This window comes from Sminthopsis crassicaudata, chromosome 1 (genome assembly GCF_048593235.1).
Source record: "Sminthopsis crassicaudata isolate SCR6 chromosome 1, ASM4859323v1, whole genome shotgun sequence".
In the NCBI taxonomy this organism is placed as follows: Eukaryota; Metazoa; Chordata; class Mammalia; order Dasyuromorphia; family Dasyuridae; genus Sminthopsis; species Sminthopsis crassicaudata.
In genome coordinates, this window is record NC_133617.1 from 756,723,875 (window position 1) to 756,746,816 (window position 22,942).

Below are 22,942 nucleotides of genomic sequence, written 5' to 3' on the forward strand. Positions count from 1 at the left end.
GATGTTAACTGGACTTTCATTTTTGCAGCAGTGCTGGCAGGCTACTTGGAACTCACAGTCAGGAGGCAGGCACATTAGAGACCATCATGAAATCATCATGGAAGACCACAACCTTTCTAGAAAAACAGATCTTCAATTGCTGCTCCTTGAAATGTGTAAGCGTCTATTATAATTTGAACTCATCCTCTATTTATGTTACTGTTCTTCTGTCTAGCAGTTTGCAAAAGCAATTGGTTCGCTACATGGGTTGATTATGCAGTAGGATATATTATGCACTGAGAATATAGCCATATTACCAGTGGTAGAAAAAAACAAAGTTATATCTGAAAATATTCTATCCTTTCAAAGTTGGTGACTATTGGTAAATATTAAAAAATATATAAAGCAATATTTACAATTGACCCTCAAGTACATTGTCATGTAATGCCATATTTGTCATGAGTCAATAGAAATATAATTTTTTTAAACACTAATTAGCAATTCCTTTTGACTGGCTAGAGTTTAAAGAATGGGAGTTTGTCCATTTTTTCTCCTATTTTTGACCACAAATGTGTGAGCATTTTCCTCTTATTTGTTTCAAAATCAGAATGCAGTTGGTGGTACAGTGAATAGGGACTTTAATCATGAAGACCTGCATTTCAATACCATCTCATAAACTTACAGTGAATTGGCAGAACCCATTTTTGTATCAATCAAAACATTTTGTCTATAAAATGGGCATAACAATCACATCAAGTCCTAGAGTTGTCATGATGATGAATTAAGTATCCAAAGTGCTTCCCTTTGGTTAAAAGGTCACATCTTTTTTGGGAACTGGAATTCCCAGGCATTGAAATCAATTAGAGATGAAGATGGAGAGAATTTTGTAACTTGGTTCTCCATTTTGAGATTCACCAGATATGTTCACACGTATCAGTCTGTACTTACCCACTAATGCTTATAAAGCATATAACCCCAAATATGATATGTCACATTACCCTGTTGTACAATCTTTTCTGAGAAAGAGTCAAACCTCTTCCCCCCCTTTTCTCTGGATGCAAATAGCATCTTTTCTTTAAAGCATGTGGCATAGAACCTGAAAAAATAGTAGCTGTAAAGAAATGCTTATTCCCTTCCATTTGTTTCCCACCACTTGTGGTGGAATTTGAGGGAAGCTTAAGGAGAAATTTCCTATATTAGAGACAAGTAGGTACTTTAGGCTACAAATTGATGCTTGTTAAAAAGATTATTCCAAATGCTAGAACCATCCTATAGAGGAAATGAGGTGTAGGGTAAAGCTGCCTGAGCAGGGTTGGCAAACAAAATTTGTGTTCAGATAGAGTTTAAATAAAATAATCTCTGAGATTACATCTATGTTAGAGATGCTTTCATTCTGAGTTGATCTTTGACATGAAACTGTCTAGAATTGGTAAGAGAGAGCTCCAGGAGTAACAAAAAACATGCTCAGGGTCCTATTCAACAATGCAAAGACCAGAAATTTCCCTTTTTTTTATTGATAAGCTTCTCTAACCTTTCCCCCCAAAAAAAAAATACAAAAAAAATTCTGCTCACTGGGGATTGGAGATAATCCCTCTGATTTGGAGACTCGGGAATTATCAGAGGAAGTGCCCTTACCCAGGGAGAGCAGGTCTAGGCATTCTCCAGCATGACCTCCTTGTACAACTCCTGAGAATTATCCAAGCGGCCCCACTCCTCCTGGGTGAAGTCCACAGCCACATTCTTGAATGTCACCAACTCTTAAACCATCAAAAGCTATAAGATATATAGATGAAAAACACTTGAGAATTAAAAAGCCCAACCCTTTTGAATTTATAGGAGGAAACAAACACAGTAAAGGGATTTGCTGGAGGTCATATACTTTGTGAGTGTGAGTCAACTCTTAAATCCTTGGTTATTAAGAGTCTGATTAATTTTTGAGAAAAGCATTTTTTAGGATCGGTTACAAGAAAGCTGAGAAGTTATGGAATTATTATTATGGAGAATGTCTTATAATAAGAAATGTCTTACAATGGAAAGACATTTCCTCGGCCCTCATGACATATTCCATCAATGGAGTCCTCCAAACTCTTTTCCTTGATAACCATATTGCTCTCCCAACTCTCACATTTTCTGCTGTTGGTGGTTAATCCATTTCTTCATTTGTCTATAACTTCTTCTCCTAAATAAACCATCTTTTGCCAAAGGGAATGGCCATCATGAATTTTTTACATATTTTTTTTTTTGACTAGGAATTGCTACCCTGATCTCATGATGGTCTTTCTATAAATCACATTTCATATTTCTATAAAGCATATTTCATATTTTTATAGTATTTTATTTTATCATTTTATTTCTGAACAACTGAGAAATTTATTGCTTTTTTATACTTTTGAGATTTCTAAGGAGAAGACCACATGAATAGTCTAGGAGGAGGGTGGAAAAGATGAAGCAAGGAAGGAGGTCTGATTTTGGGGGGTTGGTTCCACTGATAAATATTCTTATGGAAGATATGGAAACTCACCCTATTAAACCCTTGGGGGTTTAGGAGTTGTCACTCCTGGGAAGGAACTAGCACTTGGAGGACTAGGAGAGCATGGACACAGGATTGCGATTTCTAGGAGAATGTAGAGGGAAAATGAAAAGACAAGAGAGGATGAATATCTGGAGGGGATGTTCCCTGCTATGAATCAGTTTTCTCTGACATCTGCTTTGATACACAGTATTCTGAAAGGAAGATGTCTGTGGGGTTGGCCTACAGTCAATGAAAGAATGCACCAACAGCACTGATCTCAGATTGGATACCTTAAAGGCTTTGATTATATGAAGTGTACAGGGTAAAAACAAAGACCAGGTGAGTAGAGGAGTTACAAAGCAGAGAATGAGATTCTAGTCAATATGGAAAGGGAATATGGACAATGAGAAGAGGGAGAGAAATCTTTGTTAAAAAGGGAAAGAAAAATGGATGAAATTAGAAAACTAATGAAGAGGAGTAGTCAAAGGACAAGAGAGGAAGGGGAATCTACAAGAGAACTAAAAGGAATAAAGGGGATGAAGAAATGTGGAATGGGACGAAAGCAAAAGAGATGACCAAATATCTTGAGAAACTAGCCACAAGGCAAATTCAAGAGACTTTCAAAAAGGGAAGAAAATATTTAAGATATCTCAAAGTAAAAACAAGTTAGGTTAGAAAAGACAGCAAGGTAGAACTTTGTATCATCAGCCTATCAATCTAAAAAGCATCATAGATACAATATATCTTTTGTCCCAATATATCTTTTATCTTTATTTATTTATTATTTATTTTTTATTTTTTGAGACTTGCCCAGGGTCACACAGCTAGGAAGTGTTAAGTGTCTGAGACCAGATTTGAACTCAGATCCTCTATTCTTTTCATACCTTTGGACAGTCAAAAGAACATTTCTTTTCCAAATAAAGTCCATTAAGCAACTATCTTAGAGGTCATAAAAGACCATGCCTTGGATCCCTTTCCAGTTCTAGGAGCCTTGGCAAAGTACCAAAATTTCCCAATATAGGCAAACTCCTTTGATCTCTCACTCTGAGAGCCTCTCCAATAACTTTTATGTGAATAAAGCTCCTGATGATCAAGAGAAAACCTCTCAGAATTCTTTATTGATCTGGAACCTTAGCAACTTCCTGAAAGAGATGTCAGAATGAAAATTCCCAGGAAATCATTGCCAAAATGAAGAGCTTCTAAGTCAATGAGAAAAATCCTTCAAGCAGCCAGAAAGTCCAGTACAATTCAAATTCCAAGGAGCTTCGGTTAAGACCAGATGCAATTTGGCAGCAAGTCTCATTAAGCAGCAGAGATCTGAGAATAGGATATGATATGACAGGAGGCAAAGGACATGATCTTATGTTCAAGAGTGATTTATGAAGCAAAAACAAATATAATGCTACCAGGAGAAAAGGACCTTTAATGAAAGTACTTTCAAGTATTCCTAAGGGAAAAAAATGTAAATGGAGAAAACTTTAGAAGCTTAAACACAAGTGAAGAGAAATTCCAAAAAGTAATCCAGGATGAACTAGCCTCAAGGACTCAAAAAGACAAGCTTGTTATATTCAATTAGAGGGAGATGACATGTGTCCCCTCAGGGCCCTTTGGGGGCTCACAGAGGGAATCATAGTAGAATGAAGCTGGAAGTGGTTCTGTTATGTCTTGATGATCTTGGGGAGAGACTGGAAAGAGGGGAAGAGGGTGGAGAGAAAGGAGGGCTAGGAAATGTTGTCTCAGGTCAGGTCACAAGTAGACATCTCTACAAACAAGGAGTGAGGGGCGACATCTGATGCCTGAACCTCACTCATCTAGGCCAAGGAAGGAAAGATGCACACAACATAGAGCTCCATGGAGAAATAGAATTTACTCAGCAGTGATAAGGGTGAAGGAAAAAAATGGGAGGGAGAGTTAGAGGGAAGATTAAGAAAGGCATTAGTCCTAAGCAAAGCAAATTCAAAGGATGTATAAGAATATGTATTCTTTTTTTTAAAATTAGTTTCATAATTTTTTTTGACAGTACATATGCACGGGTAATTTTTTTACATTATCCCTTGTACTCACTTCTGTTCCGAATTTTCCCCTCCCTCCTTCTACTCCCTCCCCTAGATGACAGGCAATCCCATACATGTTAAAAGTGTTACAGAATATCCTAGATACAATATATGTGTGTAAAACCGAATTTCTTGTTGCATGGTAAGAATTAGATTCAGAAGGTAAAAGTAACTTGGGTAGAAAGACAATAGTGCAGTTTTATGTATTGCTCTTTTTGAGGTGATAAGGCAATCTGAGGGATTACCTATGAATGGGGAATGCATGAATAAGGGCCATAAATGCAATGGAATACAATTCCTGAGAAACGATGTTAAAACATGCTGGTTACTACCATTTAAACATGCAAGGCTCTGATGTATGAGAAATGTTTTTTAGGACATAGGCAAGTGGATTTCTAAAATTTTTCAGATTGATTAAGTGTTATGTGTAATGGGTTTGCTTTTTTTGTGTGTTCTCAGTGGAGGGGAAGAAGGTGAAAAAAATGAGAAGATGGATCTTGTTGATACAAATATATGTGTGCATACATAGGAAACACTGATAAATCAGTTCCTGAGGATTCAAGATGACAAGTTTCCTACACCTTGAGATATAACATTATTTGAATAACCAATGAGAAATTACATTTGGCTCGAATGTGCACTCATGAACATATAATCCCACATGTATGTACATGTGGGCACAGACCCACAATACACATGTTTTTGTACACACATGCATCAATACATGGGAGGTCTAAGCAATGCAATAATCAGTGAATTCCCGAGGCCTCTTGATGACACACTGCCTACTTTGTAATAGAGAAGGGATATTCAAAGCATACGCTGAGATATTATTCTTTCTATATGAACAATAAGACATTTTGTTTAGCTTGACTACATACATTTTTGTGAAAGGGTTTTTTTTTTTCTCAATGGAGAGCATGGTATAAAGGAAAGAGAGAGAAGGTTAATCTTTAAAAATAATTGCCAGTTTTCTTCTTTCAGGCAGTCTTGAAGTTAGGCTGACTACTCAGGAGAAGACTAGAAAAGGCAGCACCCTCCCCATTGAGCCTCTCAGCCTTGGAGGAAGGGCCATCATTTCCTGGAATTCTGTCTTTCCCATGACACATGGTTGGGACAGTTTTGTTATTTACCCTGAAAGGTGACAAAGGTGCCCAGGAGAAGACTTATATAGTGGGCAAAGGCTCCATGTGCCTCCCTTCCAGGTATATTCTGAGAGCCTCTGGACAAATTAGCATGGCTGCCTGGAAACCTAAAGATCTGCCATTGCGACACCAGAGTCCTTCAGATATGACAGCCTTCCCAAGATGGCACATTGCCACCCCCTGCTCTGCTGAACACAGGAGCTCCCACATGGAGGCAAGAGGGGCCTTGTGTATTGAACCTAAGGAACTCGTGTCCATACTGAATGCCCTTTCAAGCAAATCTCCTTTTACCTATAGATGAATGAGTGTCTGATGTATGCTGAACATTTAAACAAAACAATTGCTAGAGTCAGTTCCCTCCATTTTACATCTTCCACATCAACCCAGGGCCTGCTGCAGTCTGTGGCAGAGCCACGATTTTTAGGAAACTGTCTCAAGTGCCATGACACATGAATGTGGCTCTTTCAATGCTTCCTTTTCTCCCTGTTCTTCTCATCCTCTCTGCCAGTTCCTGGCATTCTGCCTGGGGGAGTTAAATTAAACCACCAGAAAACCAGTTTGTATAGTACCAGGGCACACAGTCTTGGTGCCCAGGAACAACAGAGGCGAGGAGAATCCTAGCAGCTTCTTTGGAATGGTAGAGATCAGTCCTTGTGCCAAGGTGGATCTTAGAAGTACCAGAGCAGCAGGATGGCCCCAGAGCTCTCTGTACTAGAACTCCTAAGCTTGGACATAGCGTCTTTCTCAGTGTTTAATGACTGTTTCTAAAAAGTGGTTAGGGGAAGGCTTTGGGGATACCTGGGAAGGCTTGTGGGAACTAAGACAGGAGCAGCCACAGCAGGACACTTGCTGCTTTGATGACCACACTGCACAGACAAGAGCTGGGGAAGATTTCCAGTTTCAGCTCCCGGCCTAATCAGACCAAACTCTGTGAAGGGTTTTCTCTTTCTCTCTGTCTCTGTGTCTCTCTTTCCTGAAGCAAAGTGGGGTCACACAGCCAGAAAGTGTTAAGTGTTTGAGGTCAAATTTGAACTCAGGTGGTCCTGACTTCGGGGCTGGTGCTCTATCCACTGCACCACCTAGCTGCTCCTGTGAAGGGTTTTTTCAGGGGCTACATGGAATGCATACAGGAACCCAAGATGAAGGGGAGAGACTTTGGGTGGTGGAACAGACCTGATACCTCTGGAATGGAGATTCACAATGCTCATCAGTCTGTGAAATAAGAAAGGTATCTAGGGGCTGTGTGGTGTGTGTCTCTGTCCCCAAAATACTAAGAGCACAAGCAATCAATTGGAAATGCAGAAAAAGGGCAGGGCAGTGTTGTTACTACTGTGTTCTTCCTGATGTGTGTTTTTGTAAAGAAATGACCCAGTGTAAGGTCCTGCAGCTTCCCAGCCCATCCCCCCTGTCTATAAAAATGGTTGTGACTGCTGAGGTTGGTCAGGTCTTGTGGATGGACTGCACTCACCTGAGGAGGAAGTTCGAGGTTCCCAGGGCCCATGCTCTCTTGCTCCAGGCTCCATACGTGTATAGCAAAGCAACCAAAGAGACTCCATTTTGTCATGTTCCTCCCTCTGGTCCCTGGTTTTTATATCTGGGTCCTGTTGTTCCCACCCTTGAAGGACTCACAAATGTATCAAGAGGGGTCATACCTAACCTTGCGAGGCTTTAATTCTAAACCTCTCTGAAAACTAAGAGAAAGCCAGAAGCCCCCCAAAGAGTCCTTTCCTCTTTACTTCTGCATAGAGATGCTCAGCTCCCCCATTCCATCTTCTTAGTTCCCTCCTGATGGCCCTTCTGTTTATAGTCTGGGCGACTGCTATTTGGGGCTCTCACATTAAAACTGTTCTAATTTCACTCCACTTTGGGTGTCTGCCTTTGACCCAGTCCCTGCTTGGGCCAGGCTCGGGTCCTCAAACGATGAAGCTGGAGAGGAAGGAGCATCCCAGAGGAGGAGAGGACTTTCCCCTTGCTGGAACTCTGTCTTCCCAGAAATCAGCCGGAGTCAGGATCACTAAACGTCTTTATTCTTGATCTTTACCATCCCCTCCAACGCCAGGTCACGAGTACGAGTGAGCGTGAATTCCACCACCCAAGTTTCTCTTACTCCTCCCACACAAGTCACTTCCCCCTCTTTGTCCCACCAATCAAGTCAGCACAGAACAGCTGGGGAGGGTCAACCTTCAAACAAGTTAATAGGGAACCTTCCAATTGGCAATTAGTCTCACATGCTTCATTATCTAAGTGCATTGCTCAGTTCTAGCCCTTTACATCTCCCGCTTTCTTTTGTTTTAGACCACAGGAGGTCGCGCCATCCCTAACTTTTCAGGGAGATGAGAACCCCAAAAAGGAGGTGATCACGCCCCCCCCTGACTTCTCAGGAGAGGAGATGAAAGCACTAAAAAGGAGATAATCATGCCCTCCCTGACATCTCAGGAAGGGAGATGAAAAGCACCAAAGAGAAGTGGGGATTTGCTAGCGGGTTTCTGGATTGAAGGGCCTTATTAGAGACAAGTATGCACAAACCCATCAACATGGGAGTTATTACACAAGCACATAGCAATTACGCAGAGGCTATTAGTGGTGACTCTCCCCACAGTCAGTGCAGACTCGATGTGGTGTAACAAACAGGAATTGTACATGCAAGTAGTGATATAACAAATACTATAAATCAACATGGTATTGTAAGAGATTTCCAGAAGTCCTAGAAGGAGGGTATGTGAATATCAGTCACACATACACGCTTTCTTCAGCAACCAAGAGATAGTCCAAAACCAATCTATTGTCCATTGCTTCATGTATTAGGGAATCCAATGATCCCCACAAGTTTTTGAAATCCCACATCAGTCTTTTTATATGTTAGGGAATCCAATGATCCCAACAGGTTTTGAAGTCCAGCAACAGTCTTATGATGCCTCAGAGAATCCTATGATTCCTGAGGATTTTCAAGTCCTACAATAGTCTTATGATGTCTCAGAGAATCTAATGATTCCTGAGGATTTTCAAGTCCTACAATAGTCTTATGATGTCTCAGAGAATCCAATGATTCCTGAGGATTTTCAAGTCCTACAATAGTCTTATGATGTCTCAGAGAATCCAGTGATTCCTGAGGGCTTTCAAGTCCTACAGTTTTTGATGTCCATGGGCCAAATGCCATAACTGCCAGGTTCTTTCAGTGGTGGGCACAGCCAGCAATGGAACCACCTGATGTTTCTTGGGTCTTCTCCTTCGTTTCAAGGGTCTGCTCTGTCTCTCTCCGATGGACAAGGTGAATACGGCTCATGGGCACCCATCTGATTCCTTCTCCATCTGTAGAGATACAAGCAAACCCTCTCCCCCAAGCAGTTAACCTATCTGGTCCCTTCCATTCACTACTTTCTGGGTCTTTCCACATCACCTGGCGATTATCTAACAACAGTGGAGCTGCTCACACTGGACACTGCCCTTCTGGTGGGTTATAAAACCTGTCTGCTGGAGCCAGTGCATCTTTGTCAAAAATTAAAAAATTAATGGTATAGAGAACTAAATTTAGAAGTTCTCTAGGGTTACCCGTGGCTCCCCCTTTCTTTTGTTTTTGGAGGAGTATCTTAATATCTCTGTTTCTTCTCTCTACTATTGCCTGCCCTTGAGGATTAAAGGGTATGCCCTTGGTATGTAAAATCTTATACTGTGCACAAAAGTGTGCAAAATGTTTAGAAGTATATGCAGATCCATTGTCTGTTTTTATTGCTTGTGGCACACCCATAATTGCAAATGCTTGTATAAGGAATTCAGTTACCACTCAGACTGTCTCTTTTGCTCTTGGCACTGCAAATGTGAATCCTGAAAAGGTGTCTGTTAGGATTACTAAGTGAGAACTGAGGTTGTCTGGATAGTTACAAGGTGAGAACTCAGGTTGACTTGATAGAGGGGGCAAGCTCATTGGCTGGGGTGGTTCTTCCCAGAAGCCCTTGCATTATCCCACGCCCATTCTCTGGGAGAATAAAAGAAGAGGACTCTCAGAGAAAGAGGAGACTCTGAATTGCATCAGGCTTGACGGGGCTCTCTGCAGGAAGGGAAGTCACTTCTTTGGACAAGAGTTAACAGCAACTGCCTGGAGACAACGGTTCGTTACAGGAAGAAGAATCTGTCGGAGAGATTTGAGTAGAAGACACAGCAGATCTCTTCCCAGAGAGCGATCCAGCAGCTTCTAGAGACAATAGCTCGCTACAATTGGCGCCCAACGTGGGGCAAGGACATTTGCTTATCCTGACAAGAGGAGCTAGACCAGACCTTCGCATTTTGGCGCCCGAACAGGGACAGACACGGTCCTGATTCCAGTGGAAAAGCTTCCGATCTAGATCTCAGTCTCTCTGACCCAGAACCGTGAGTAACGAGGAAACTTTGTTAAAGATTAAGTGAGCGTGCTAATAGATAAATAAGGAACTTAACTTGTTAAGGGCTAAACCAGGAATCTCTTATAGCTGAAATGGGGCAGATGTTAGCTATATTCAATCCCTGGACCTCAGCCGACTCATCCCCAGCCCCAGAAGAAACCTCAGCTCCACCCCCATTCAGGAGTGGTACTATAGAGAGTATAATCAACATAATTGAGGAGCAGAGTTTACTTGTAACCTGGGTACAGATTGCTAAACTCTTGGCTGCATTAAGACGCACATCTCCTTGGTTCTTAGAGGAAGAAAAGATAGATGTAGATAAATGGAAGCTAGTGGGATATGAAATGAAAGAATTTCAAGCAAAAAATGGGCCTCGTTCAATTTCTGCAGAAGTATTTTATATCTACAACATAGTTCAATTAGCCTTAAACTATCAAGCAAGTTGTAGGAGAAGGAAAAGTTCTAAAAATGAACAGAGGAGGAAGTGTGAGGAAAAAAGGAAAGATCAAGATCTTTCCCTAGAGCAAGAGGATTTAAATGAGGAATTATGGTATGATTCTCTTGAAGAAGCTTCAACCCTGCCTAGAGAACAGATTATTGACAGGCCCACATCAACCCCACCTTCAGAGATGGAGGAAGAAAGAGGGGAAGAGGCAGAAACACAAACAGAATTGCCTGTGAAGAAGCCTAAGCCTATGACAAGATTAGAAAAAGCATTGGTTAAAGCTAAGAGAGAAGGACAGGATATAAGTGATTTTATACATGCATATCCTGTGATTGAAAATACTGACTCTGTAGGTAAAAAAAGGAGAAGATATGCACCTTTAGATTTGAATACAATTAAGGATTTGAAAAAAGGTTGTACCCTTTATGGGGCTACATCAGCTTATGTCAAAATGTTACTAGATGGTTTGTCTTATGAAGTCCTAACCCCGAATGATTGGAAATCCATAGCAAGGACATGTCTGGAACCTGGAGAAAATTTATTATGGCTTGCGGAATTTCATGAATTATGTAAAATTCAAGTCAGATGCAATTTGGAAATAGGAGTTAACACACAATTCACTTTTGAGCACTTAGCTGGTGAAGGTCAGTATGGAGAGAATTCGGAACAGATTAATTATACCATGACAATATATGAGCAAATTGCTAAGGCTGCAATAAAAGCTTGGGGTGTCCTTCCTGGACAGAAAGATCGTGGAGAGGCTTTCACTAAAATACAGCAAGGTCCCAATGAACCTTTTGCAGATTTTGTGGGACGTTTGCAAACTGCTGTCAAAAGAACTATTGGAGAAAATTCAGCTACAGAAATAATGACCAGACATCTGGCTAAGGAAAATGCCAATGAGATTTGCAAAAGAATTATATGGGGATTAGACAAAGATGCTCCTTTAGAGGAGATCATAAGACGCTGTGCTACAGTGGAAACAAATGCTTTTTACACCCGGACAATGATGAATGTGGAAAGGCAGGGTCCCTCCTGGCAAGGGACTTCTAGAGAAACTCGGCGATGTTTTCAATGTGGAAAAATTGGGCATCTAAGAGCTCAGTGTAGATATGGAGATACAGTGAGAAGACAGGGTGAGAGAAGACCTAAAACTCCATGTCCAAAATGTCACAAGGGCCTCCACTGGGCCTCCGAATGTAGATTGACCCAGGGAAATGACAGGTGGGACCCAGCTTCAGCCCCCCAAGTGGGGCATGATGGCAGCCGAGGTTACATCCAGAGAATTTTAAGACACGATCAATCAGCCAAAAGGCAATCAGATGGAAGAAAGGGATTGAAATTAGGAAAAATAGAGTTGTGTGCAGTAGAGACTACCGAGATACTCCCTGGAGAAGTGAAATCTGTTCCTGTTGAGCCTATGGATCCTTTGCCTCCAGGCACAGTAGGCTTGACCATTTCACCTTCTGAGAGTGCCTACAAAACAGTGTCCATCCATACACTGATGTGGGAGACTGGAGAATGTGTATCTAATATCCCAGTCACTAACACAGGCAGACAACGTGTGATTTATCAACCAGGAGAAGTAGTAGCATCAGCCTTATTGTTACGGACCCCTAATAAGCAATCTAGTGATAGTCGCCTAGATTTTGACTCCAATGAACAAAATCCAGGAATATATTGGACAGCAGCTGTGACAGCTGACCGACCTATGCTTACTATTTATATAAACGGAATACCATTTGAAGGATTGGTAGACACGGGTGCAGATCGTACAGTTATTAGAGGTGCCAATTGGCCCGGTCACTGGCCAAAGATTAAAGCAGACACCTATATGACTGGGGTGGGAGGATCAATAGCAGCAGAAGTTAGTGCTAGGCCTTTGAGATGGGTATTTGAAGGAGAAACAGGAGCTTTTACTCCTTTTGTGGTTGAAAAAATCCCCATCAATCTGTGGGGAAGAGACATTTTACAGCAGATAGGATTACAAATAAGCACTTCGGCTTTTTAGGCAGGGCTGCTGTTGAAGGCCTACCTGCACTTTCACCAGTTCCTATTCAGTGGAAAACTGATTCACCAGTGTGGGTAGAACAGTGGCCCTTAAGAAGTGATAAAATTCAGGCCTTATTAGACATAGTGCAAGAACAACTTGACCAAGGACACTTGCGGCCTTCTCTAAGTCCTTGGAATTCCCCAGTATTTGTGGTGAAAAAGAAATCTGGAAAATGGAGGATGATAACTGATCTAAGAAGAGTAAATGAACAGATGGAAACTATGGGAACTCTTCAGCCTGGACTTCCATCTCCTACTCAGTTGCCAAGAGAATGGCCTCTATGGGTTATAGACATTAAGGATTGTTTCTATTCTATTCCTCTAGATAAGGAGGATATGAAAAGATTTGCTTTTTCAGTGCCTAGTGTTAATTTGGCTGAGCCTTATAAAAGATATGAATGGACAGTTTTGCCACAGGGAATGAAAAACAGCCCTACTATGTGCCAAATGTATGTTGCAGCTGCTCTTGCTCCAGTAAGAAAAGCCTTTCCAAAAGTAATATTGTTACATTATATGGATGATATTTTGGGATGTGCACCTGAGGAACAAATGTTAGAGGCATGTCTACAAAGGACCATGGAAACATTAAAGTACTACAAACTGCATATAGCTACAGAAAAAATTCAAAGACATGCTCCTTTTCAATATTTAGGATATGAAGTATATCCTAAGGTGCTTACAGTACAAAAACTCTCCTTAAGAACAGAGAAGCTAAACACCTTAAATGACTTCCAGAAATTGATAGGAGATATCCAATGGATGCGTCCCGTGCTAGGCTTGACTACCTGTCAATTGCAACCACTATATGATATTTTAAGGGGAGACAGTGCTTTAAATTCACCACGCCAGCTTACAAAAGAAGCACAAAAGGCTTTGAGAGAAGTTGAACTGGCTTTATCCAATGTGGTTGAAAGAGTCACTCAAAAACCCTTGGAAATATCAGTTTTTGCTACAAAAGAGGCACCCACAGCAGTCCTTCATCAAGGAGACAGAGTGATTGAGTGGGTGAACCTCCCAGCACAACCAGAACAAAGCCTTACACCTTACCCAGTGCTTGTGGCTAGGATTTTATTAAAGGCTATTAAGAGAGTAACACAATTATCTGGGATAAGTCCTGAAAAAATATACACATTCTATACTAACGCACAGATTAATGTATGCTGTGAGAACATCCCAGAATGGCAAATTTTATTGGCCACCGCTCCAAATTTTGCACATGGATCTCCATTAAAGATTACCCGGCTACTACATAATTGGCGATGGATTTTTGAAGAAAAGGTTTCTAAGGTTCCTCTTAAAGGACCAACAATCTTTACAGATGCCTCCAAAGAAAATATTTGTGCCATATACTCTCATGATTTAACCATAAAGAGAGTAATCAGGACTCCTTTTCAATCCACTCAACAGAATGAATTATTTGCTATCATGCTAGCTCTCACTTATTACCCAGGAGACGTAAATATAATTACTGATTCAGCCTATTCAGTAGGTGTAGTACAAAGAATTGCCACAGCCCAAATAAAATTTGCAGCCTCCAATATTTATCAGCTCTTTAAGGAACTTCAAGAGCAAGTGAGAAAACATCCAGGCAAGATTTATATCTTGCATATCCACTCACATAGTGGACTTCCAGGTCCCATTTTTGATGGAAATTCAAAGGCAGATAGCCTTCTAACCATGTTAGCTAGTAGTCCTTTATTTCAGGAAGCACAAGAATCTCATTCTAAATATCATCAGGCTGCTCGAGCTTTACGTTTACAATTTGGAATCACAAGAGAGGAAGCTAGGAGCATAGTAAAAAGCTGTACAGCTTGTCTTCCTTTCCATGCTCCTACACTCCCTCCAGGGAAGAATCCTCGTGGTTTGAGACCCAATGAAATCTGGCAAATGGATGTGACCCATTATAAATCTTTTGGTCGTCTATCTTTTATCCATGTAGTGGTAGACACCTTTTCAGGATTCACATTTGCAATGCCAGCAGCAAAAGAGACAGCCCGAGTGGTCACTGAATTCCTTATACAAGCTTTTGCAATTATGGGTGTGCCACAAGCAATAAAAACAGACAATGGACCTGCATATACGTCCAAACATTTTACACACTTTTGTGCACAGTATAAGATTTTACATACCACGGGCATACCCTTTAATCCTCAAGGGCAGGCAATAGTAGAGAGAAGAAACAGAGATATTAAGACACTCCTCCAAAAACAAAAGAAAGGGGGAGCCACAGGTAGCCCTAGGGAACTTCTAAATTTAGTTCTCTATACCATTAATTTTCTAATTTTTGACAAAGATGCACTGGCTCCAGCAGACAGGTTTTATAACCCACCAGAAGGGCAGTGTCCAGTGAGAGCATCTCCACTGTCCTTAGATAATCGCCAGGTGATGTGGAGAGATCCAGAAAGTGGTGAATGGAAGGGACCAGATAGGTTAACTGCCTGGGGGAGAGGGTTTGCTTGTATTTCTTCAGCAGGAGAAGGAATCAGATGGGTGCCAACGAGTCATATTCGCCTTGTCCACCAGAGAGAGACAGAAAAAGAGAAAGACCTCAAAATAAAGGAGAAGATCTAAGAAACATCTGACACTGAAAGATCATGGATAATAAGAAGACTGTTAAAGAACTTTAAAAACCAGCAGGAATCATTGGACTTCCTCACACAAGATGAGACTAATGGACAATGGACTTATGGACATTTATAAATTTTCAATTTATGATTATTTGATTATGATTATGTTATATACTTCTAGCATGTGTTATGTTACTATGTTACTATGTGCTTATGTAATTTATGTAATTATCTGTAATACTTCCCATATTGATGGATTTATGTTTCAAGGTCATGACTGTCCTATGTTCTAAATCAAAAGAAAGGGGGAGATGTTAGGATTACTAAGTGAGAACTGAGGTTGTCTGGATAGTTACAAGGTGAGAACTCAGGTTGACTTGATAGAGGGGGCAAGCTCATTGGCTGGGGTGGTTCTTCCCAGAAGCCCTTGCATTATCCCACGCCCATTCTCTGGGAGAATAAAAGAAGAGGACTCTCAGAGAAAGAGGAGACTCTGAATTGCATCAGGCTTGACGGGGCTCTCTGCAGGAAGGGAAGTCACTTCTTTGGACAAGAGTTAACAGCAACTGCCTGGAGACAACGGTTCGTTACAGGAAGAAGAATCTGTCGGAGAGATTTGAGTAGAAGACACAGCAGATCTCTTCCCAGAGAGCGATCCAGCAGCTTCTAGAGACAATAGCTCGCTACAGGTGTCTACCATGACATGGATAAAAGATAGACGACCAAAAGATTTATAATGGGTCACATCCATTTGCCAGATTTCATTGGGTCTCAAACCACGAGGGTTCTTCCCTGGAGGGAGTGTAGGAGCATGGAAAGGAAGGCAAGCTGTACAGGCTTTTACTATGCTCCTAACTTCTTCTCTTGTTATTCCAAATTGCAAACGTAAAGCTCGGGCAACCTGATGATATTTAGAATGAGATTCTTGTGCTTCTGAAATAAAGGAGTACTGGCCAGCATGGTTAGAAGGCTATCTGCCTTTGAATTACCATCAAAAATAGGACCTGGAAGTCCACTATGGGAGTGGAAATGCAAAATATAAATCTTACCTGGATGCCTCTGGAGCTTCTTTTGTAAGCTGACGTGGTGAATTTAAAGCGCTGTCTCCCCTTAAAATGTCATATAATGGTTGCAATTGACAGGTAGTCAAGCCTAGCACGGGACGCATCCATTGGATATCTCCTATCAATTTCTGGAAGTCATTTAAGGTGTTTAGCTTCTCTGTTCTTGAGAGTTTTTGTACTGTAAGCACCTTAGGATATACTTCATATCCTAAATATTGAAAAGGAGCATGTCTTTGAATCTCTTCTGAAGCTATGTGGAATTTATAATACCTTAGTGTTTCTGTGGTTTTTTGTAGACATGTTTCTAACATTTGTTCCTCAGGTGCACATCCCAATATATCATCCATGTAATGTAATAACATTACTTTTGGAAATGCTTTTCTTACTGGACTAAGAGCAGCAGCAACATACATTTGACACATAGTAGGGCTGTTTTTCATTCCCTGTGGCAAAACTGTCCATTCATATCTTTTATAAGGCTCAGCTAAGTTAACGCTGGGCACTGAAAAGGCAAATCTTTTCATATCCTCCTTATCTAGAGGGATAGAATAGAAACAATCCTTAATGTCTATAACCCACAGAGGCCATTCTCTAGGCAACTGAGTAGGAGATGGAAGTCCAGGTTGAAGAGTTCCCATAGTTTCCATCTGTTCATTTACCTTTCTTAAATCAGTCAACATCCTCCATTTTCCAGATTTCTTTTTTACAACAAATACTGGGGAATTCCAAGGACTTAAAGAAGGTTGTAAGTGTCCTTGGTCAAGTTGTTCCTGTACTATGTCTAGTAAGGCCTGAATTTTATCGCTACCTAAGGGCCACTGTTCTATCCACATTGGTGTATCAGTCTTCCACTGGATAGGAATAGGTGAAAGTGTTAGCAGGCCTTCAACAGCAGCCCTGCCTAAAAAACCGAAGTACTCATTTTTAACCCTAATTGTTGTAAAATGTCTCTTCCCCATAGATTGATGGGGATTTTTTCAACTATAAAAGGAGTAAAAACTCCTGTTTCACCTTCAAATATCCATCTTAATGTGGTAGTACTAACTTCAGCTGCTATTGATCCTCCTACCCCAGACATGTAGGTGTCTGCCTTAATCTTTGGCCAGTGACTGGGCCAGTTGGCACCTCTAATGACTGTGTGATCTGCACCTGTGTCCACCAGTCCTTCTAATGCTATGCCATTTATATAGCTGGTGAGCATATGTCGGTCAGCTGTCACAGCCGCTGTCCAGTATATTTCTGGGTTTTTCTGCTTGGAGTCAGAACATGGGTGACTGTCACCAGGTTGCTTATTAGGAGTCTGTATCAATAAACCCAATGCTACTACTTCCCCTGGTTGATAAGTCACACATTGTCTCCCTGTGTTAGTGACTGGGATATTATCTACACATTCCCCAGTTTCCCACATCAGTGTATGAATGAACACTGTCTTGTAAGTACTCTCAGGAGGTGAAATGGTCAAGCCTACTGTGCCTGGAGGCAAGGGATCCATAGGTTGGAGAGGAACAGATTTCACCTCTCCAGGGGGTATCTCAGTTGTCCCAGCTGCATACAACTCTATCCTCCCTAATTGTAGTCCCTTTCTCCCATCATGTTGCTTCCTGGCTGACTGATTGTGTAATCTCTTTCTCCCATCAGATGGCTTCCTAGCTGATTAATCATGTCTGGGTATTGGACTTGGAGGCACTCTCTGGGTGTGGCATCGGCTGCCATCATGCCCCAAGTGTTTTTTGCCTGGGGCCCTGGAACTGGGCCCCTCATCCCGTTTCCCTGAATCAGTGTATACTCTGAGGCCCAATGGAGTCCTCTGTTGCATTTTGGACATGGGGTTTTGGGTCTTGTTCTCCCAGCCTGCTTTCTCACTCTGTTTCTATGCCAACATTGAGCTTTCAGATGGCCTACTTTACTGCATTGAAAGCATGGACGAGTCTCTCTGGAAACCCCTTGCCAAAAGGGATCCTGTCTCCCCATGTTGGGATCTTGGGAAGATTGCACCATAGCCTGGCTATAAAAGGTATTTGTGCCCACTGTGGCACAGCGTCTTATGATCTCCTCTAACCCTATCTCTTGGTTGCTGAAGAAGGCGTGTATGTATGACTGATGTTTACATCCCCTCTTTCCCTATGTGGGAGGCCAGGCTACAGGGATTCAAGGAGTATTAGGTGTGCAACACCTTTTTCACTTTCAGAATGGGGGGAGGTATCAAACAGCACAGCTCATGACAATACTAAAAATAGATGGGGGGGTCGAGGGAGCAGCAAATTCAGCCCCTTCCCTGGGGTTTCTGTCAACTCCTCTTGATTTGTAGGCTTGCCAGTATTCTTGAAACCATCAGGATAAGCAAGATCATCAGCCCTGAATACTGAACCTATTTATGATATATAAACCATGATGTATGGTTTCTAAACAAGGAATGCATTTAAAAGAAATGAGCTTGTTTAGTGGTGGATTTGTCTTTTATTGTTAATTTGGGGACTTAAAGTAACTTATTTCCTGAAAGTTGTTCTTAAACCATGTTGTTCTCACTGCATTGAAAAGAAAGCATATAGCACAGGACCTGGCAAATAGGAGGTTAAAATAGGTTTCCTCCCTTCCATTCCTTTCCTACAAACTTGTGCTGATAGTTGAGGGAAATAGGATGGAAAATTATGGACAAACTTCCTATATTAGGGAAAATTAGGTCATGTCAGTTATAAATTGATGCTTGTTAAAAAGAATAATATTCCAAATACTAGACTTAACCCACAGAGCAACAGGTTGTAAGGAAAAACTGCCTGAGCAATTTCCAGGGCTTTGGCACACAAAATTTATGCCCAGGTAAAGATTAAGTGAAATTGCCTCTACGATTAGTTCTGTCTGAGATGCTTCCACACTGGTTTGATCTTTGACCTGAAGTTAGAATTAGTTAAAATTACCTATAATTAGTAAGAGACACCTTCAGGGGAAACAGTGGAAGTCCTCAGGTTCCTATCACATAATGCAAAGACACTTTACGGGAAAACCAGCCTGCTGGAGGACCCTGTTTCTTGGACAAAGCAGACCAGCACTTTTCCCTTTCTGAGCACTGATAAACCCTGCTGACTCAGGACACTAGGAAATAAAGATATTCCTTTGGCTTCAGATTCAGACTTACGGGGGAAATGCCCTTAGCTAGAGAGAGTGATTTGCTCAAAGGCCATACTATTTATGAGTATGAGTGTCAGAGGCAACTCTTGTTCTCATTAAGAGCCTCACTGAATTTTGAGAAAAAGCATTTTATAGGATGAGTTGGAAGAAAGCTAAGACATGTTTTATTATGAAATGAATCTACCTGTGGAATTAGGAAGAAAGTTTGCATTTTATGTGTGAAATAGAGCAAGAGGGTGATGGAAAATTTCTTCCTCAGTAAAACTGATAGAAGTTACATGTTCTAAAAATTTTTTGCAGAGTTCTTGAGGAGCTAACACTAACCCTAACCCAAATCCTAAATGCTCTGGGAGAAAAAGTTTTATGTGACCTCTAAAAAGAGAACAAAGTTAAAGAAAATATCTGGATTGAACTGTGACTAGAGACGCATGATGTCATGGACAAAACAGCTCATGCCTTTATTTATAAGGGCTTTCACTTGTTTATTTAATTATGATATTTCATTGCATAGAAGATAATTAAGAGAGGATACTTTTCTTCATCAATTAAGAAACAATTCATGAGGAAAATATTTTCCAATTTCTTCATGAAAAACACAAAAAGAGGCCCCTAGAACTCTAGAATCTTGGGAGAACAAGAGTCATGAAAATGAGTTAAGAAGCCAACCATATATGGATGGACTATCTGTGGAGAGGCTGGCCAGGTGTGAGAATACGCTGATATTTGGCAGGGGTAACTTGCTATAAATACAACAAAAGCTTGGCCAATACACTTGGATTTTGATGATTTTTCATGTCATTTTCTTCCATTTGTAGTATAATTATAGGATTCACTTCATCAAATGTTCTGATATTTGGGAACAATTCTTCATCTTGTATAGAAAATTGCTGTTCTATTTAAAAAAAATAATAATTTTGATTTCTTCTTTAACACATCTTCATTTGTGGCCTATGTGTAATCCACATTTCATGTTTTATTTCCTTTATTCAATTGTTTTACATCTGAGAAAATGAGAAATTTATTGCTCTTTTATACTTTTTGAGATTCCCCAAGAATTTTTAAATTTTTCCTTTTCTCTAGGATCCCTTGAGTCCCTTCTTCATCCATAGTGTGGATTCTCACTAAAGGAAGGCAGTCCTTTTACTGATCTCTGATTGATTTCTGAATTCCCACCCAAGAGAAGCTACCTCTTTTCTTCTCAAACCTCTCATGACCACATCATTTACTAATATGGGTTGGGAGACAAGGGAACAGGAGGGCATGAACTTTTTTAAGGAGAAAGCTCATCTCAAATATCTCCTCATTTCCTACCTGGCACTACTTCTTTGGGACTATCTGATTGAGTTGTCCACCATAATCCTGGGTGTCTCTTTCCTATTCTGACCACTTTTTATCCTTCTTTGGCTTGTTGTCTTCTTTTATTAACTGCCAAGTGAAAGGAATAGAAATCCGAGAATCTGCCATGACAATCCTCCCCCAAAAATACAAAAGAGAGAATAGGGGATACAAATACTCAAAAAGTGAAGAACAGCCTAGAAGTGAAGTTAAAAAACAAACAAACAAACAAACAAAAAAACCAAGAACATTGAAAGAATATCTGCCTCTTGTGAAAAGAAATTGTGCAGAACTCAAACATAGCAAGCACACAGACAACCTAAGGACCACAGGAGGATCTAGGAAGAAAATGGACAAAATTATGAAGGAAACAATAAAAGAGAACTGTCTAGAACTTCTGGACAGAGAAAATGAAATTTCAGGGGCAGCTCGGTGGCACAGTGGATAGAGCACACCAGCCCTGAATTTACCAGAGTTCAAATCTGGTCTCAGACACTTAACACTTCCTAGCTGTGTGACCCTGGGCAAGTCACTTAACCCCATCCTCAGGGGAAAAAAAAATGAAATTTCAATGGAAAGAATTCACAAATCACCTGTAGAGAAGCACAACAAAACAAAATATGGTCACAAACTCCAAGGCTGCTAGTAGTTATATTGAACAATTCAGTTCAGAAGCCCAAAGTCCTACAAGCCATGAGGAGAAAGACCTTCACATACAATACCTAACTGACTAGAATAAAGAAAGGCTAATACAAGACAAGTAGATATGGGGAAGGAATAGAAGAATGGGCTCCAGAGAGCATTGGAGCTGAGGATATAGCACAGACCTATCCTACAGATGGGAACTTAACAATATGGGGACAAAAGGAGATGTACAATAGTAAATATTTTTGGTAAGACGTCTAGAAAGGGATTATGTGTTTCTTAAATGCCTCAAGCAACAGAAATGTAGAAAGTGAATAAGTATAGACAACCAACAGCAAAAGAGTAGCAACAAAAAGATCAATAAAAGAGACTTTTTTCTAAAAGTACAGAAGGGGACAGGAAAGAATGAGGAAATCTTTTGGTGGTAACAGTGAAGAGAATGGTAGGGAGTATCATGAACAGAATATTATGTCATCTTGCCTTCATAACATAGATGCTTTTGAATGAAAAAGGGGGAAAGAGGAAATTGGAAGAAGAGAGTGATAAACCAAGATCATATCAATGACTTGAAATTTTCATTTCAATTCTATATAGAGCTATAGAATACCTACCATGTGTCAGATATTTTGCTACAAACTGCTAACACACACACATACACATCCATAAGACGGTCCTTGCCCTCAAGTCTAACGAGGGAGACGACATGCAAATAAAAATATACAAAGCCAACTATGCACAGATGAAAAAGGAAATAATTAGAAGAGGGAAAGCACAAGAAGTAAGAGGAGTTGAAGAAGGCTTTCTCTAGTTGGCTTTTAGTTTTTAAATATGTCTTAAACACTGGTCAGTAGGCATGTAGGACAGCAGAGAAATTAGGGCAGGAGAGGCAGGAAGAGTTTTCGAATCATTAGCATGGAGATGATGATTTAAGAGCATGGTAGATGATGAGATCCATTTGTGTAGAGGGAGAAAAGAGAAGCCAAGAGAGAAGATGCCTATGATTAAAGGGTGTGATCTGGAGGATAATCCAGTACAGAAGACAGAGAAGGGGTCATAGAGGGAAAAGATAAGCCAGGAGAGATTCTTGTCCTAAAACCTCAGAGAAGAGAGCAATGGGAAGGAGAGAGGAATCACCTGTGTCAAAGGCTGGAGACAGGTCGAGAAAAATGAGCATGGAGGAGAGGTCTCTGGTTTCAGAAAGAGAAGAGCATCTAGGGGACAAGACTGAAAAAGTGGTGAAAGGAAGGACACCTGACCTGGGAAGGGAGAGGAGCTCCATGGACAAAGATTCTTGTGGATGGAGGGTGGGGACCTCACACTGAGAATGGAAGTGACCATTTATGTTGGGACTGAGGGGAGAGAGCTCCATGTGTGTGTATGTGGGGGAGCAGCACTTGAGGAATGAAGAGAGCATAGAGAAAAGACTGAGATTGTTAGGGAAAGGAAAGGTCACCAAGACTGGGTGTGAAGGAATGAATGTAAGCTTCAGCTCCAGGCTAGTAATAATCCTCCTCGGTCTCTGCTTGTCTCTTTCTCTCTCTCTCTCTCTCTCTCTCTCTCTCTCTCTCTCTCTCTCTCTCTCTCTCTCTGTCTCTCTCTGTCTCTCTCTGTCTCTCTCTGTCTCTCTCTGTCTCTCTCTGTC

At 40.9% G+C, this 22,942-nt stretch overlaps 1 long non-coding RNA gene across 1 annotated transcript in view; it reads left to right on the forward strand.

Annotated features, from left to right (window-relative positions):
• LOC141552158 (uncharacterized) overlaps nt 1–22,942 on the forward strand; it is a 57,874-nt gene that overhangs the window by 12,965 nt on the left and 21,967 nt on the right. The window contains exon 2 of the long non-coding RNA XR_012485080.1: nt 29–155. This is a non-coding gene — a long non-coding RNA (uncharacterized LOC141552158). The remainder of the gene's footprint in view (nt 1–28; nt 156–22,942) is intronic.